We start from the raw sequence: 12,887 nt of genomic DNA on the forward strand, positions 1-12,887 counted from the left end.
AGTTTCCTCTATGATCCTGGTCATGGAGGAGGCTGGAAAAGAATTCAGTTCTACTAGATCTAAAATTGAAATGTTTACACAACAAAAGAGTGGTGGGGTGGCCAAAACAAAAGGCTCCACCAGGTCCCACAAGAAAAAAACGTAATATATAACTTGTCCTCAAGAACCTTTACTGACAGGGAATTTAAAGTGTTAAATAATGGTTTATCTTTTATACCCACCAACAAACCAGCTTCATCACTAGAGTAACAGCAGTATAGTCTAATGGTGTCCTCATGTACAGTGACCGGCGGCCATATTCTTATAGTCTCCTAGTCACAGAGCAGAGGGGGTGGGGCTACAGGGGCTTTAGCTGCCATTTTGTCATAGACATTCCTGACACAGCCGGAGCCAGGGGTGTCCAGGACACAACAAAGAACAACCATTTGCCGAAAACCAGACCTTTCAGTTTTCCTTCGCTAGATGGCCTCAGGGATAACAAGGACTATAATTCTATTACTGTAAAGAAACCACGAGGTTGCCTCCAATTCTTACCATATCCGGGATAGGACTCCCGTTTTTAACATGGATTTAAATAAAGTTGTTTGAAGTTTTTAAGTATAAAAGGACGGACCTAATACCAATACCAGCTACCTTGAAAAAGTGCGTCAGCACGAAACGCGGTGGTCAGCGTCAAACGGGAACCGGAAGTTCGGAAACGCCGGACCGGAAGTGTACGCCCAAGTGCAAGGAGACCAGCCAAGAGGAGAAGTTTGAACATCGGAAGGTAGGAGTTAGGGACAGTTAGCTAGCTCCCAACAAATGTCCATCTCCATCAGGCATAGAATTGGAATCCTGCATAAACTAGCACACCGGAACTGCATATATTCTATCAAAAGACTATAAACATTGAGTCTTGTTTTTATTTATTTTATGGCATTGCAATTCATTATTTATATACATTTAAACTTTTTTTACATACACATTTTAGTTGAATAGTGCTGTTTATCATTTAATATTTGTCCGACTGTTACGGAGCTGCTCCATTGTACATAAGCGCAGTGATTTTGGTATATTTTTAACCCACCGACAATCACAAAGATTTTGAGTGGAAAATATATAATTATTGTTTTGTACGGACTAGATTTAAAATATTTTTTTTCAACACAAAATTAAAAAAGACAGGAGGAAACTACACCGGGCACGTTCAAAAGGAAAATTTATACATTCCCCCCCACCTACCCCTCACAGAACTCATCCATCAAAACTTTTTCCCGGCTCATGGATGATTTGGTACAAAAGTACAGCCTGGCGCAACCTAAAATATACCACAATTTATCTACCGGTGAACAAAAAGTCTTGAAAAATCTTTCCCAGTATACTGATATCATTATTCGCCCCGCTGACAAGGACGAGGCGATTGTCATACAAAATATTGGAGATTACAATCGCGAATTGGATACCAGGCTTTTGGATCAACATACATACGAAAAGTTACCACAGGACCCTATGGAACTTTATAAAAAAGCATTGGACTACAAGATTCTGTGCTGAATAGACTGTTGGACCCGAATATCGTAAAAAAATTGAAACAACCTTTTCCTAAATTGCCAGTCATCTATATTCAACCTTGTGGCAATACCGGATAATACCATACTATGCACTTTAGATGTACAGAGCCTCATACATTCATACCACACCGGGAGGGCATCCAGACTGTAGAGTTATTTGTACATGATAATGCATTTGATAAACTGGACATTCAATTATTTGTCAAACTTCTGGAGTTAACACTAAAGATAAATTATTTTTTATATAATGTTACATACTATTTGCAAAAAAGGGGTTGTGCCATGGGCTCTAATGTTTGCCGACGTTAACATTATGTTTGCCCAAGAGCATAAATTATTTTTCACTAATCCCAAGATCCAGCAGGACATCTTACTATGGGGCATATTCAATTGGGTGCGAGGTTTAGCAAGGTAAAAAACCGTGCCCTCTCGTGCCCAATTTTGGATTACCGCGGGTATGCAATTAAAAAAAGTGATCTTCACATACCTGCCCTGGAGTCTCCGGTGGTCTCCGTGGCTCCCGGTGGCCTCCCCTCTATCACTGGAGAGGGGACTGCTGGGAGTCCCGGGGGCTGCTGGAAGGCTCCAGGGGCTGGTGGGAGGGGCAAGAGCTGTTGGGAGATGTAGTTCTTCCAGCGCCCATTCTGGGGGGCCACACTGACACTGGGGGACACACACATACACCGGGGGTCACACACACACACTCACTCATACTCACTCATACACACTCAAACACACTGACATAGTCACCGCTGCTGCAGTAGTCCGGAACCGATGCTGAATGAAGAAGACAGCACTTCAGAAGGTGAGTACTTACTGACTAATTAAGCTAATTGGAAACTTCCAATTGCTTAATAATTAGTCCACAGGGGGGGTTCCGCCGGGGTGCCAGAGAAAGTCCCGATGATTTTTCCTTAAATTATAGATTTTAGGAAAAACCACACTTGCTCGGGAGGTGTGAGAATTAAAACCTCCCAGCGCGAAAAAAATAAATAAATCTGCAACTATTTAATAGCAAAAAACCCACACCTGCAGGAATAACCTAGCAGGCATGGTTTTTTTTTGCTATTCTCGCACCCAATTGAATATGCCCCTATATGTTAGATATATAGATGACCTGCTGTTGATTTGGAGAGGCGGAGAGGAGAAGCTTAGAACCATCATTAATGACATAAATGCACAAAGTTCTACTATTAAATTTACTTCTCAAAGTAGTGCTCAAAGGATAATTTTCTTAGATATTAATTAACCTCACCATTAGAAATAATAAAATAGCTACTTCTGTATATACTAAGGAAACAGATAGAAACACACTATTAGTAGCCAGCAGCTTTCATCCTCCAGCCTTAAAGAGAGATCTGGCCATATCATAAATGATGACAGTAACACGCATCACTAGTGAGACCAATTTATTTATTACCAGTTATTTATATAGCGCGCACATATTCCGCAGCACTTTACAGAGAATATTTGCCCATTTACATCAGTCCCTGCCCCAGCGGAGCTTACAATCTATATTCCCTACCACATGTACACACGCAGACACACTATGGTTAATTTTGTTGGGATCCAATTAACCTACCAGTATATTTTTGGAGAGTGGGAGGAAACCGGAGTACCCGGAGGAAACCCACGCAATGGGGAGAATATGCAAACTCCACACAGTTAGGACTGCAGTGGGAATCGAACCCACGTCCTCAGTGCTGTGAGGCAGTAATGCTAACCATTACACAGTCTGGGCTGCCCAATGAAGTGGAGTTACAAATAGACAATATTGTTCGCAAATTTGCACAATGAGTATATGACTTCCAACTCCTGTTAAAATTAAAAAGCTGAAGTTATGGGGTTGTCGCTTATTGGGATCTAAAAGGAAACAATTTTCAAATGCAGAGGTTCCTTTTGTTACTGAATTTTCCTTAGCCAGTCCGGTTGTCTCAAAAGCTGCTAGATCCCTTTGGCCTATTATAACATCAGATAAAGAGCTCCTTATTTTTCGTAGTAGCAAACCTTTGATTAGCTACAAAAGAGGACGCAACCTTAGGGATATGCTCGTTAAGACAGACATTACCCTGCTCTTACAAATGAACAGTAACACATCCTATAAAAAAAACAGGTTGTTACAAATGTATCTCTTGTGTCACATGTAGCTATCTAGTGACAGGAGCCAATTTTAACCATCCCCACTCAGGCAAAAAATACAAAATGAACCATGTCCTCTCATGTTCATCTAAATATGTGGTTTATTTAATTACATGTCCGTGTGATCTGAGCTATGTTGGCCAGACCACACATATGTTTAAAGAACGTATGGCCATGCACTGCTCTTCCATCAGAGAAGCCATAAAGGGAAAATAGTCAGTTCAACCAATAGACCGTCACTTTAAAAAAGCCAGACATTCTCTTGCTAGTCTGTGCTACAAGATCATCGATCGTGTTCCACCTCTCAGTAGAGGAGGTGTGTAAAAGGTTGAAGACCCCTGGTGTAGGAATAATTACCTAGTTTTGTACTTTATATCCATCATATTATATTTCGGATCTTGGTATCCAGTATCAATATCTTATTTAGATTGTTTTCTTTGTATGATATTAGCAGTGAGTGGTCCAGTTTTATTGTATATTATGATCTCTATAAATACTATTTGATAGTGCTGCTCTCTGTATTTTATTCACTTTTTTCTTATTTATTGTGCACCATTTATGTCATTATTAAATCTGTTTTTTAGCAGGCTATTATACTTCCCTCACTGCCCTCCCAGGGTGCCGGGTGTGTGTACATGTTTAACCGCTGACTCTGCTTCATACGTCTTTCTTAAGTTACTATGGTAACTTACCCCCCCGCACTCCTTTTGGAATCCAGCGTTTCCTGATGACGTCATGCACTGCACAACACCTGTTCGGAGATGGACGTTCACTGGACGGGAGCTATCCCCTTATTTAAGGTAAGCACTTTTTGCTTTGTACTGCTTCCCCCTGATGAAAAGGCCTTGAAACGTTGGTAATAACCTAATTTTATTCTTCACCAAGTCCCTTGGAGTGCCGTCTGGTCCATTGGTATGGACATCCGATCTGCGTATATATATATATATATATATATATATGGAACCCCCTAAAAATCCTGCATTTGCCCCTGCTCCCTGTGCTTGCATGGGTTTCCTCCCGGTGCTCTGGTTTCCTCCCGCAATACAAAATATAATGGTAGGTTGATTTGCACCCAACAAAAATTACTCTAGTGTGTATGAGTGTGAGCATGTGGTAGGGAACACAGGGCCTGATTCAGACTTGGGAATAGAGTGAGATATCTCTCTCAACTGATCATCTTGGTGAAACCATGCTGCACTGCAGGTGGGGCAGATTTAAAATGTGCTGAGAGATTTAGATTTGGGAGGAGTGTTTTCAAACTGACATCTAAATTGTACAGTAATAATAAAGCTGTGCAGTATTTGTGGGCTACATGCAAAAGCAGCCAGTATTTACCCCACCAGTAAAACAATTTATGTATTATTTACACCCCTTGCATTGCAATATGGTTTGTTCAGGTTCACAGTTGAGAGAGATATCTCACTCTATTCCCAACTCTGAATCAGGCCCATAGACTGTAAGCTCTGGTGGGGTAGGGACTGATGTGAATGGCCAAATATGCTCTGTAAAGCGCTGCGGAATATATGTGCACTATATAAACAACTGGTAATAAATAAATAAATATTTAGGCATCAACAGTGCTGCAGGTCTAACCTGATAATCTGTGAACACCATCATTTGCAGACATATTGGATGTACACACTCGCCATGCACTCGTGGTATATTGCTCGTCTATAGAACAAGCGATATATTGCCAAGTGTATACACAGCATAATACCTGTCCTCAGTCAGGACAAGTACACCATATCTGCTTAGGGGTATATTTACTAAAGAGCGGGTTTATAGAAGTGGAGGTGTTGCCCATAGCTACCAATGAGATTCTACTTATCATTTATCTAGCACCTTCTAGAAGATCATAGCTAGAATTTGATTGGTTGCTATGGACAACACCTCTACTTCTGTAAACCCGCACTTTAGTAAATATGCCCCTTATAATCAATTTAAGCCAAACTCATTTAGGGGTCTATTTACTAAGCCTTGGATGGAGATAAAGTACCAGGCAATCAGCTCCTAACTGTCATGTCACAGGCTGTTTAAAAATGACAGCTAGGAGCTGGTTGGCTGGTACTTTATCTCTGTTCACTTTATCTCCATCCAAGGTTTAGTAAATAGACCTCTTATTCACTATAAGATAAAAGCCATATTCTTAACTAAAGAGATCTACAGTCAAATAAAGCTGAACAGGGCGCAAATACTGTGGCACGTGCTAGACTTGTAATGTTCTAATCTTGTATAAATTGTAAAGTAAGTTTCTCTGCTAAAGTTAAAAGAAAATTATTACCAAGTTCAATAGCGATGTACTTTCTATCTAAAACTGTACTTTTTCGCTTGTATTAAGATCTCCCGACACACTATACTATCTCATTTATCTCAGTGCAGAGAGTCATAAAGGGATTGACATTATACAAAATACAGTCCTCACACAGGCAGCTTCCTAAATGACTAATGTGATCGTCATTTTGGCTCATTATTTCTGTAATGGCACAGCAATATGACAGTGGTTACCTGGTTCAGTGCCAATTGTATTTCACTGCTCAGAGTAGCACTGCTTCTTACAGTAACTCTAGTGAGAGCTAGTGGTTTTTGTTTTTACTTAATCCCACATTTCTACTTGGAAATTAATATTTGTCTTGGTCATGTCCATTTCTAATTCAATAGAAACAACAAATTAGAGATGATCGGGTTTGGTTTCCTGGAAATCGAACATACCTAATCCGAGGAGATCCGAGCCACTGCTCGTATCTCCTTGCCATTTTCGGATCCAAAAATGAAGCACGAAGTAAGCTTCCTGGAATTGGATCTCGCAAGTTTTGGATTAGATATCAGTACCTCACGCGGTGATTCAACATCCGTTGTCACAGGACCGCGGGGAAGGAGGGTAGGGTAGGCTAAGTTAGTTAGCTAAGCTAGTCTAGTGACAGTCTAATAGTGACAGTGATAGTGACAGTCAGGTTTAGTGGCACTGTCCTTGATGGGCAGTGCCACCTACAATATCAAGGACAGTCCCCAAGGTAATACTGGCAAGTTTTGTGGATAGGTTAGCAAATATTTTTTTTTCTTTATAGTGCAGGAATATTTAATATAATTAATAATTAATATTGTTGTATGTGTGGCTTAAAAAAAAAAAATTTTAGTTGGTGCTGTAACGTCAGGCCGTAATACCATATATCAGTCAAGGGCCACCATACAGTTTGTTGCAGTCGGTGGGTATGTTTTTTTGTGAAATTTTTTAAACATTTTGTTTGTGATAAAAATAAAATTTAGGCTGTGATACTGTCCCTGTGAGATATAACAGTCAGTAACGGTCAGCAGACAGTCAGTCGATGGGCAGGTTTTTTTTTTGTGAACAGTCAACATAGAACATGACAATCAATCAACAGAACAGCAGGCACAGCAACCAAGCACTAGCACTGCAGCTGCTCCCACCACTAGGCTTCATGATGCTACTGCTTCAACGTCATCTACTAAAGCCAATGCTCAAGGGTATAGAGGCTTACAGTCAGGACATCTAAAATAGAAAAAAAATATTTTGCAGTGGTAAAGAAAATAAACACCTTTTACAAAGGGAAAGTTTAGTGCAGAGAAACATAAAATTGCCAACATGCCATTTACCACTAGCAGTGACAAGGAAAAGCAAAGGTCTTGGCCTTGATTTATGATTGGTGGTTCTGCAACTGTCAGTGAGGCATCTTCTTCTGCCTCTTATGAGGATGCAAGACCTTTTAATTCAGAGTCTAATAGAGATGTAAAAAAAATTAAAACCTGTAAGGCAGTAGAACAAACTGTGTGTTCAGAAACAGAAATGTCACAAGTCACTGAGGATAGCGTAAGTGTGTCCACAAGCGCTATGTGCAAGCCTGACCTTTCCGATCTCGTAGAGAAGCCTCCTTCCTCAATTTTTGCACCCTCTGCCAATGTGGGGATGAGCAGCACAAGTCAAGAAATTGCTGACTTAGGCATTGAGGATGCTATGGTAGAAGTGCAACAGAATGAGGGGATATTTGTATAACTATGATGCAGGTGCTAGTGAGGATATTGATGATGAGATTGTTGATGATGAGGATGTTCATTGCGTAGATGAGGCACCAGTGAAAGCAGTTCTTGCTCGTGATAAGAAGAATGCCATTGTCATGCCTGGAAAGAAGACAATAAAATCCACCTCTTATGTGTGGAATTATTTCTACCCAAATCCGGACAACAATTGTCAAGCCATCTATAGCATTTGCAGAGCCACAATAAGGAGAGGTAGGGACCTTAACCATCTAGGAATCTCCTCCCTGTTGCATCATTTGCAGCACATGCATGAAAAGTTTTTGTGAAAATTAGAAACTTTGGCTAAAAAAGTAACAACAAGCAGTTCATCGTCAGCTGGCTCCCTTCTTTCTACCAGATCCAAGCACCTGCCATCTCCACCACCAACACCTTCATCAACAATATCCTCAATCTTGACCATAAGTAGTCCTGCATCCAATTTGATAAGGCTAAATGAGTCCTCCCCTATCCAGTATTCCTTAGTAGAATCCTTGAGCGCTATGCCTGCTGCTGCTGGGAGTGGATCTTCATCCCAGAAGGGGATCAAGAAGACTACTAGTATAAGTTTTAAAAAAAAAATTGACCATTAAACAATCCCTTGCAAGGGGGAGCAAGTATAACAGCAGTCACCCAGTTGCACAGCAGATCACTAATGCCTTAACGTCTATGCTGGTATTAGATGAGCGTCCAATATCAGCCATTAATGCAGTGGGTTTAGACAGTTAATTGAGGTCCTGTGTCCCCGCTACCAAAACCCATCTAGATTCCACTTCACTAGAATAGTAATTCCCAGCCTGTACAGGGACATTACAAGAAACTTAATTAATATCTTCTAAAATGCCATTGTACCCACTGTCTACTTAACCACAGATATCTGGACAAGTGGAACAGGGCAAACTAGAGATTACATGACTGTGACAGCCCACTGGGTGGGTGTATTGCCTTCAGCAGCACCAACAGCAGCAGCTTTATTTATTTATATAATTGCTGATTATATACCTGTGTTGGGATATCCCACATCTTTCCCTTCCCTGCTCTCTAATGATATTTAGGGTCCAGAGTGGTCCTGAATGTTTGCAGCAGTGTGGCGGCCGCCAATGTGTGGGGGCCCCTGGATGACTGCACCATCCGCCTCACCTATAATCCGACCCTGCCAAGGGTTATCAGGATCTTCAAATTGGATCAATGCAATTTGGCGACCGTGCTCGGTCCTAGTTTTAAGTCATTCATCGTGTCTTTCTCCCCAATGGACACCGATCTGAAGAGATGCAAAGAGTTATTGACGAGCAAATTATCAGCTCAAGTGGCACATCACGCAGCGATGGCTCCTCCTTCAGTTTCTCTGGCAAGTGCGGCTGCCAGGAAAAAACTCAGCTTTCCTAGGAGACCCACTGCTCAAGCAGATCAACACAACCTTTTTACACCAAGTTGGGTCTAATAGAATTACCTACATTTAATGACACCTCTACCTTGACTCCATCTGATACAGTTACCATTCAAAGAATGGTTGAGGATTATTTTAATGATAGCATCCAAATAGGCATGTCAGACAGTCCGTTTGACTATTGGCAGGAAAAAAAGGCAATTTGGAGGCCCTTGCACAAACTAGCTTCGGGGGTGGTCTATTTTTGGTCTCCATTTTTCTCAATTGATTATTATGCCTAATAAATATGTATTAAAATATGTGATGTTTGTAAAAAAGAAATTATTTATAAACGAAGGATCAATTGTGAAAAATTTAAACTTTGGGGAACATGTGCTACACGCCAAATCCCCATCTGCTTACGTTACAGAATATCTGGTTTTTAATCAATTTCTTAATAAAGTTTTACTATAAATTAGACCAAAAATAGACCACTCCCCATCCTTGAAAAAGGACCAAATAGGCCCGAAACGCGTTGCAGAGCGAAGGATAGTGGAGTAAGAATGAGCGGCAAATCCACTGCCAAGTCCGGAGAAGCCGCCCGGCATCTGATGTCATCATCCACACGCTGCCGGGAAAGAAGCGATCACCAGGAGAGGAAAAACACACCACCGGTAGGAAGATAGGGAAAGTTAGAGGCACTGGCACTATGGACTATTACTCGTGCGGGTAACCATCGGGACTTTTTTTGCTGCTTTAACCACCAACTCCCATATCAGTCTAAAAATATTATAAACATTAATCCAACTATTGATGTTTTTATTTATTTATGTTCATATGATTATTATGCCTTCTATCCTTTTATCACAGTGATGTACACAATGATGAGGGTGAGGAATTGGATGATGATGGCGACAACATCTTGCCTCTGTAGAGCCAGTTTGTGTATGTACAGATCATTGGCAGCAATGTCAGCTGCCCATTGGTAGCTTGTTTTGTGGGGGACCAAACAAATGAATCACTTCAGCCACAAATGGCAGTCCCTGTCGCTGAAGTGATTGGTTTGTTAAACTGTGCATGTCCTGTTTAATGTATACAACATAAAGGTGGGTGGGAGGGCCCAAGGACAATTCCATATTGCACCTCTTTTCTTTGCAATATGCACTGTTTGGAGCATTGCTGACTGTCTTTTTTTGTAGATGACAAACATTTTTAAAGTTTATTATACTGCCATCCTGTCTACCACTGCAGTTCCTATATGTGCCATGTTGGAAGTTGCACTGCCACCGCAGCTGAAATCTTCTACATGCAATTGGTGAATCCCAAAAATGTCCAGAAATTGTTATAGCCACAGACAGCATCTCCTGCATTCCCCTTTAATTAAAAAAAAAATTCTGAACTACCAAGTTGTTTGGGCAAAACGTGGTAAATTTTCAAATTTACCCAGTTTTTTTAATTGCCTCCCCTCCAATGCTAACCAGTTGCCACAGGACCCTGTTGAATTGATAGGCTGTTATAAATAATGGTTCAGCTCAATAAACACCTGCCTCCTTTGTAGATAGGTTACTTTAAGTGGAGTAACTGGATAATGTAGATGGTGGGTGTCAAGCGAAAGACCAGAAATATGAGCAGCACCACAGAGCATCTTCCTTCCAAGATGTGTGCAATAAAGTGCAAATACATTTAATACAAAATTAGTTGTGTATATTGTTCACATACATACATATTTACATGGTACATACAATGCGTAAAGCAGGCTGAGGTAGCCTGAGGCACTCCACCTGTTGTTGACATACAACTTCCAGCAGGCCCAACAAACAGCACAGATGCTGGTAGTTGTAGTTTAGCTGCAAAGCTACAGGCTGATTTCCTCTGATGTAAACAGCAAGTCTTGGTTCCATTATCCTCAACAACCTCCCTAAACACAAAGTAAACATCTGTTTACAGTGTGTGCTATTTACCACCTCCACAAGCAAGGCCACCACATTTATATTAGATGTATAAAAACAAAATATACAGCGTATATGGGCTGAATTAATATTCAATCAGGATGTGGCACAAATTGGTTGTCCTCACTGTGTGATAGCAACAGGTGCTCTGCAGATGTCACTTAGGTGATCAGATTTTAGGTGGTTGGTTCACACAGGATTGGACACAAGTGGACTTCAGTGAAACTGCTCCCATATATGCCCCAAAGCATCTCTGTGGGATGGTGCAGACACTGAATAATACCTTCTGTCAAACTCTCCACGCTTGAATAGAGAACCTTCTTCAGGACCTGAAGAACTTGATCCTACATTGATCCTCCCTCAAAATAAAAAAATTAAAATAAATGTACAAACTAATCAATCCTTCCTTTCCCTGCCTTTAACTATAACATAAACATTCAATACTCCATCTCCCTTGGGCCTCTGATCTAGTTCTTGATTAATAAAAACATTCTTGGTTTCTCTATGGGGTTGCATAGTTTATTAAACTGCCATACTGTCTGCTACTGCAGTGCAACTTTGTTTCCTAGATGTGCCATGTTGGAAGCTGAACTGGCACGTTTGCGACGCCCACTGCTGTCGCTTAGCTTAGTCAGCCAGCCTGCTCGATGCAACCTTTTGGCCTAAACTGGATTAAATCAATATTGTGAGCTGTTAGGTGGTCAAAACTGACTGGAAATAAATGTTTTTTTAGGTTAATAATACAGTAGGAACAAAAACAGGCCCAAATTATGTGATGTCAGCTATTTTTACGATTTCTTAGAATGAAATACAGATCCAAAACCAAAACACACAAGGGCGGTTTTGACAACACCAAATCCAGATCCAAATCACAAAGGCGATGCAGATACAAAACCAAAGCACGAGGGTTGGCGCTCATTTCTACTATAAATAAGGGTTTATAACTGTCAGTCCTCAGCTTTTATTTCTTTTTCATCAACTTGACAAAAATAGAATAAAACAGAATTAATTAATTTACAGTAACTCTATGGGCATGGCCGGCGGTTCTAATCCTGACAGCGGCAGCCCTACAGAGGAGTTAATCCCGATCGTCCTTAGGGTAAGTATAACTAACCTAGGGCCTGATTCAGACCCACTCGTGAGCGGCTGTACGCTCGCAAGTGGGTCGATGGTCTGCACTGAGCATGCGCACGACGGAGGGAGCTCCGTCGTGCGCATGCGCCAGACACGACGAGCGAAGGACTTTCCTTCGCTCGTTGTGTCCGATCAAAGGGGGCGTGCTGTCAATGTTGATTGACAGCACGCCCCCTTTGGTGGGCGTGCTGGGGGCGTGCCTCCCTGACGGGGGCGTTCCCACGGGAACGCCTCCCGTCAGAAGCCGGCCCACTGACATCACTAGTGATGTCAGTGGGAGTGATTTTGGCTCTGATAGAGCCAAAATCACTCCGGAGCTTGCGGTTGAAAACCTCAACCGCAGGCTCCGGCTCGCAATTTCGATGGTCGCGATGGTCATGACCATCGCGGCCATCAAAATGCACGCTCGTATAGCCTGTGGGTGGTGACCCACAGCTATACGAGCGTCCAGGAGGACGCTCCATGAAAAAGGAGCCCGGCCCTCATGCAGAGCGTGCGCTCTGCTCAGAGCGTACGGCTCTGAATGAGGGCCCTAATTCCCCACCTAACCCTCCCTTAGGGGTGCCTAACACTAACCTCCCCCCAAGTGCCTAACCCTAATCCCCCCCTAAGTGCCTAAACTTCGAGGGGGGGTGGCTAACCCTAAGTCCCCCCGGGAAACCCTATCCTAACCCTCCCCCCCCCCGCGCGCGGCTGTCCGCGCCTGGTGCCTGGCTTACC

At 42.0% G+C, this 12,887-nt stretch overlaps 1 pseudogene; it reads left to right on the forward strand.

Annotated features, from left to right (window-relative positions):
* Positions 1-2,324: 2,324 nt before the first annotated feature.
* Positions 2,325-12,887, forward strand: part of LOC148523008 (uncharacterized) — a 153,061-nt pseudogene continuing 142,498 nt past the window's right edge.

The sequence above is a fragment of the Taudactylus pleione genome, unplaced genomic scaffold, assembly GCF_031769625.1.
Source record: "Taudactylus pleione unplaced genomic scaffold, aTauple2 ptg000135l, whole genome shotgun sequence".
NCBI classification, from domain to species: Eukaryota; Metazoa; Chordata; class Amphibia; order Anura; family Myobatrachidae; genus Taudactylus; species Taudactylus pleione.